Raw genomic sequence first — 6,539 nt, 5'->3', positions numbered from 1 at the left:
TCGAGAACTTCCGGCGCAGACAGTCTTGATGCCATCGATCATCGGTCCAGCCTTTCGGAAATGTTAATTTTGATCAAAATAATGTTAATCGTGTGAATGGGAAGAAGTAAAGTTAGAGGAATGTCAACGTTAGAGGATCTCGTTCCAAATAAGGGTGGTTGCTAGACAGGCATGAAGTACTCGTTCCAGCGACCAAAATGGCAAAATCCAGATCAAACATCGCAAACCCAGTTTAGCAAAAAAAAAAAATGCACGACAGGCTAACCTTATCCTCTCACTTACTGAAGCGAACCTCTCTCTTGCTCCGTTGCGCTGCCCCATCCTATGCTTCCCCGCCGCTGCCGCCATCTCCTCCCGTTGGCGGCTCGCTCCGCCCAACACATCGTTCACCCACCCCCCCCCCCCCCAGCTAGCAGGCTGCCAAGACCCCTCATAGACCCCCATGGAGGCGGCGGGCTTGTTGAAGCAACGGCTGGAGGAGGCCATCGACTGCATCATGAACCCGCATCACGGCACCCCCGTTCCACCGTGGTGACAAGCACTTCCACTTCCACAACTCCAGCCTCTAGACGTGGAGCGTACTCAACGAGTGCAGGTAAATTACCAATTAAAATCCCCGATCGACATGGCTTGCATAATATAGTGTGATGCATCTCTCTGCTGGTGATGGGATGGTTTGGTGTTTGTGCTAATATGCCCATACAATTGTCTAAAAATTATTATTTATTAATCTTACAATTATCGTATAGCTCTTTGAATTGTCCTGCCCTCGTTTCATGCACTATCAAAGTATATGCAAAAAGTCTGCAATGCTGATTTAGTTTCCTGCACTTGAACTGTTTAAATAGGTGTATGATATTGCTGAATTCATGAAATCTAGTGCAATTGAATGATCCAAGGGTGTCATATCTTGACTGGTCGGCGACACGTTTCTAAATGCTAATTAGCAGCTGCCAATTCTGCAGATACAATATAAGTACATGACGATAGGAAGTACTTTGCATTTTTTTTTTTTTGAAACCGAGGCAAAAGCTTTGCCTCATTCATTAATTAAGTAGAAGGTGCTCAGTTTTTAGGAGAAAACCAGGCGAAAACCAACAACAACCAGGCCAAAGCCACACTCACAACCACACACACTCGGCCACAAGGGACACACCTAGCCACCCTGGCTACCCACAAAAGCCACACAAAGGCGAAGCTTAAGTCGGCCTATGCCAAACAGATGGCTCTTCGAGGAGAGACCGGCAGCTTCGATTCTGAAGACGAGCCCCGGAAAGGAGATGCGCAAGACCTGCGCCGAGTAGGACCTTCATCGAACCGCCCCATGAAGGTCATCGTACACCGCCCAAAGGCAGCTTCGACTTCACAGCGAGAGGAGACCAACACGAAGACACTCGAACACGCCGGAACGGAGCCGACTAACATGATCTTGCCGCTACCAAACCTTGGTCACCACCATCGTCGTTGCCTCACAAGCCTCCACCCGGAACCCCACATCTCCGGTCAACCTCCTGCCAACCTAGATGTCGTGTGCGTCCAGCCCGCCGGGGCGCGCGAAGAGGATCACCGGCTTCAAGACGACGCCCTCAAGAGGGGAAACGACGATGAGACGACGTCGTCGTCCAATCCCGCAAAGCGGGATCAAGGCTTTCACCCGAAGCCGTGAACCCGAGGGTAGCAAAGGTCGGACAGCTCCACGACCGCCCCCCAAGGAGGACGGCGACATCCACGGACGCCGCGCGGTCAAGCTTTCACCCGGAGCAAACGAGCCTCTACATCCCCACGCGGCCGGACAGCAAGGCGGAGACCAAACCGCCGCCAGCCCGCACCCCACGGACGCACACCTCTTGTGCGGCAACAGCGCCACCGCCACACAGGAGCCACCGCCGCCAAACCAGACCGAGAAGCTCAGCGAGCTCCGCTGCCACCGCCCGCACCACGCGGGGTTGAAGCCGAGCCACACCACTGCTGCCAGCCGAGCTCACCGAAGCAGAGCGCCGCGGGCGCCGCCAACCGCCACAGAGAGGGGGCTTCGACGGACGCCAACACGGAGATCCAAAACATAGAGCCAGCGGCCGCAGAAATGCGAGCACCCCGACCGGATTGGCGGCCCCTCGAAACCACCCACAGCCGCGCCACCGCGGGAGCCCTACACTCTGGCCACTGCCGAAGAGCGCCACCACCAGAGCCTGGAGGGAGGGCCGCCACCCCACCACAGCAAGCCGGACGAGCCGTCGGGAAAGCCCGTGCCTACTCGTCGCCGCGCTGCACCGAGCAGCCATGGTAGCCGAAGCCGCCAGATGCCCGAGCAGCTCTGCCTTGGCCTTGGACCACCGCGCCGCGCTGCTGAAGGAGCCCGAGCCTCACCCGCCGCCACCGACGGCCGCAGACGCCCTACCGCCCACACGGCCAGGACGCTGCCACCAACCACCTGCAACGGCCACCACGACCAGGGCCGCCTGCCGACAGGAGGGATTCAGGGGCCGCCGCCCCTGCGTGCCCGCGCCAAGGAAAGGAGCTCCTCCGCTCAGGAGCTCTCACCACCACGCCACCTTTGGGGCGGGCCCCGCCGCCGCCGCGGCCATAGCCAGCGACGACGGCGGTGAGGAGGTCAAGAGCGGGAGGGCGGCGCGACGCGAAGTGGGGACGCCCCGGTGCGGCCCTGACGAGCCACACGGGGGCGGAGGCGAAGTTGAAGCCGGTAGAGGATGAGCTTGGAAGTGATGAAGCCGACCGCTCGCTCGAAGCCTGGGCCTACCAGCTGGTGCAGAGGAGAGAGGGGACGGAGGGGGTTCCGGATCTGGTCTCGCCGGCCGCCGGGGTGGTGGGAGCAGAGAGATCGGCGGGCGCCGGCGGCGCGCTGGGCCGACCTGCCCGTACTTTGCATTTTGGTGACAAGAAACATGGACAATTGGTGATAGGTTCATTAAAGACATGTGCGTATCTTTCCCTTTTCCTTTTTTTATTGGTATGATATAAGTAGTATTGAACTAAGAAGCTAATTTGTGTGGAAAAATCATTTTGTGCTTGAATAAATTGTGGCTATATTTGCAGCTTATTCTCCCGTTTTGTTATCCCTGACTCCCTGTTGTTCTAACATTTTTGCAGAACTGAGGAGCACTGTCGGTTCATCTGGCCTGCAATTTGATTATGCAACTCAACATTTAGTTGCTCAAGGTTTAAATATATCAGGTTTGTTATGAACCCGTTGTCTCAGTGTCAGTGTTGACTGTGTGCTGCCGTTTTGTAGTGGACTTGCTAGACGGACTATCTAAAATAAGAGGCTTTACTCGATGTAATTTTTTCAGTTGGGCGCTGAACAAGAGCTCACTTTCTACTTCTCTATTCAATATTCAGTGTAGATATTCATTATTTCAAATTCAATGCTAGATTGAAGAGAACAATAAGTGTATGTTCCCATCTACAGGCTTATAATCAAAGGAGCATTCCAAAAAGAAAGGTTCCAGTGTGAATGATAATAATGACAACCCTGCTTATGAAATGACTCCGGATGGTCAGCGACAGAAGGATGGTTCAACCGATCTTTCATCAAGCAAAGAAGCAAAAGCTGGTAACTTCTTGATGAGATTTTCATTATATGTCGCCTTTATTTTGCTGAAGGGTTATTTGTTCGTCTATCTTAATGTTGTTAGCCCACCAATCTGAAATAATAAACCTATGTTTGACAGCAAACACTAAAGAAGCTTAGTTATACTTTTGTGGCTACAGAAAAAGGAACAATCATAAAGTGAATCTGTAGCTATTGAAAACCATTTTCAAATACATTCAGCTCTGAATAGCAAAGCGAAGAAAGCAAATGGCAAACAAAGTTAAGCCATCCCATGCTTTATTACATTACAGCGAAGGGAAATTATAGCTACAGATGTGGTTAGATGAAAAAATTGTTACTCGCTTATGCCTAGCATCAACATCAGTCCACTTTCATTCTTAAATTATGTAGTTCGATCTGATCAAAACCTGCAAATGAACAAAAAAATAACTTTGATCAGGTATATATTTTCTATAAATCAGGTTACTCTCTAGATGTAACAGGAAACATTGATTAGGCTAGACGCATTATGACCTCACACAGGGCCTCCTAGCTTTGTTAACACATCGAGGAAAGATAATTCCAATCTCAAAGCATGAAACTCAAGTATCTATCAGATTGGTATTAGTGAAGTATTAAAACATTATGATCTGAAAGACAAGTTATCCTATAATGATTTGTTCAAACCATGATTACTGCAGATTCTCACAAAGTGCATACAACTGGTGATCCGCATGAGAGTAAAATACATACAATTTGATATCTTTTCTAGTGATCCGCTATTTCCTGATGGGGAAGTTCTTCAAACAAAGTGCATCTCCAGTTTCCCTGATGATCCACATGATAATAAAATACAAATCAGAAAAGGTATGAAACAACAGTTTGAAAACTGCATACAGCCTAGAGGCGTGGTTATGTACCTTTACTCTCCCTGATGATTCCAGGAGTTCTCTCGCATAACAATGGTGCAGGGTACCCTTTATATGCATGCTTTAGGATTCTATGGTTTCAGGCAAGTACCGATATGGTTGATCTGCAATGATGGAGTTTCCTTTGAAATGTGATTGATCCCTGAAATGTTGCGGTTTTCTTTCTTGTACCTGACATAATGGTGTGTTGATAGATCCCTGAAATGTTGTGTGCACTTTCCTGGAATGCGCGATGAATTAATGTTGCGATTTCCTATTCTGTGGGCGGTGATTATGCGCTGGACTCTGGAATGCTTATGCGGTTTCCTATTCTGTTACACTGAAATGATTGCCGTGCTAGATTGTTTGAAGCAAGGTGGGAGGGTAAAATGGCCAAGTTGAAAATATGTGTGACGAAACTCGACCGGAGGAAACAGAGGAAGTTCTTCCTTTTTAGATGGTAGAGATAGCATTTTTAGGACCAAGCACAAGTTCTGCAACTTCAACTTCGGGCGCACGAAATTCTGCGGGCAATGCAAACACCATATTAACCTCCATATTAGTAGGTATTTCTTCATCATTTTCTGAGCTCTCGCTATCACTTGTGTCGCCTCCGTTTTGCATCATGTCATTTATCATGCGCTCTTGCCATGACATCTCTGTTACGCCCATATCAGCAACAATGTCCCCCACATCAGTAGGTTCCTCATTTGTGCTTTCAGAATTTTTGTCAACAACCATGTCATTTTTACTTTCTGAATTTGTATCATCAATGGTACCATCCGTATTTTTATTTTCCTCCGCCGCGAGGCGCTTCTCCCTCCAAGTCATCTTCGGAAACACCATTGGTTTTCCACGGTTGAACATTTCATCGCGCTTCTTCTCAGCTATCTCTTCTCTGATCTCTAATGTCCGCAATCGCTGCACCCGTCGTTTCTGTGTATGTGTGAGACCTCTGGGACACCACCGAGGTCCTGGTTTAGTACCCGGCGCAACTGACATAACTCTGCTGCTTCTGAAATTTCCCGGCCTATACTGACTTACTGTTGTTCTTGGAGCAAATGTAGTATCCCTGGCCGAAAAAATATTACGCTGCTCAGATGGACCGCCAACCTCAAATTTTCCGCGGCCTCTCGCGTACTGATAAGCTGAATCAGCAACAGACTTACTGGTACTAGTATGTAGTTGGGGCTTCTCTAAGCGTCCATGCATGTTATTCCCCAAACCAGCGTGTAAACTAACTTCTTGGGCTGCATTATTATTTGTGCCACCATGCTTAGGTCCATCACGTATAACAGCAGCTGCATAGCTATTGCGGTTTTTGCTGCTGTTTTCCCAGCTTGGCTCAATCGTTGCCTCCTTCTGAACCCGATAAGATCCTTGACGCTGATGTATATCACTACCACCGTGAGCTATTTTCTCTTTCTCGGGATTCAAACCATTGCCAGCATCGGACCCTGCTAGCTGCAGCTGTGCACCATCATCAACACTTGTCTCTGTATTCGAAACATCACCTTCAGCTCCCTGCTGCTTACCAACTTTCAAAGCATTAGCTGCATTTAGATCATCTGAATTTTTAACCAGCTTAAGTTCAGCACGCTTCACCCACACTCGCTTGCAGTCACCTATATAGTTCCTGCCACCTGCACCGCGACTCGGCGATGAGTTTCGCTGAACAATAATTGCATCATGCGACCTAACCTCATGATTGAAACGGGCTCTTTTGTCATGCATATATGGTCTGAACGGAGGCCTCTCTGGAACCCAATCTGGCTGAAAATAACCTGGCCCTGTAGGATATGGAGACCACGGACTGAAACCCCACGGAGGGTATTGAGGATACACAGGATATGGGCAGCCCCAATATGCCGATGCCACTGGAAAATGAGGCTGCTGGCTGTACTGATCTCCTCGCCAACGCTCATGCCCCCCGGGTCGAGTAGGAGACCTAGGGCGCTTGTTACCTCCGAGCCGATTAAAGACATTATCGGCCTTGCGTGAAGTGTATTTCTCCAACAACATGCTGACTGTGGGCTTTGGGAGGTTGTCTCTTTGTTGCATTGACTTTCCACACTCCTACT

The 6,539-nt window shown here is 49.4% G+C and overlaps 1 long non-coding RNA gene across 4 annotated transcripts; it reads left to right on the top strand.

Moving 5' to 3' along the window:
- Nucleotides 1-235: 235 nt before the first annotated feature.
- LOC127311715 (uncharacterized) lies at nt 236-4,738 on the top strand. Of its 4 annotated transcripts, none has more exons than XR_007857818.2 (4): nt 236-595; nt 3,109-3,295; nt 3,428-3,571; nt 4,252-4,738. It is a non-coding gene; the product is annotated as an uncharacterized lncRNA (long non-coding RNA). The 4 variants fall into 4 exon arrangements; XR_007857814.2 differs by having other exon boundaries at nt 385-595; nt 3,109-3,192; XR_007857815.2 differs by lacking the exon at nt 236-595 and adding an exon at nt 2,885-2,936 and having other exon boundaries at nt 3,109-3,192.
- The last annotated feature ends 1,801 nt before the right edge of the window (nt 4,739-6,539 follow it).

This window comes from Lolium perenne, chromosome 1, assembly GCF_019359855.2.
Source record: "Lolium perenne isolate Kyuss_39 chromosome 1, Kyuss_2.0, whole genome shotgun sequence".
NCBI lineage: Eukaryota > Viridiplantae > Streptophyta > Magnoliopsida > Poales > Poaceae > Lolium > Lolium perenne.
This window is presented reverse-complemented; position numbering and strand designations above follow the sequence as displayed.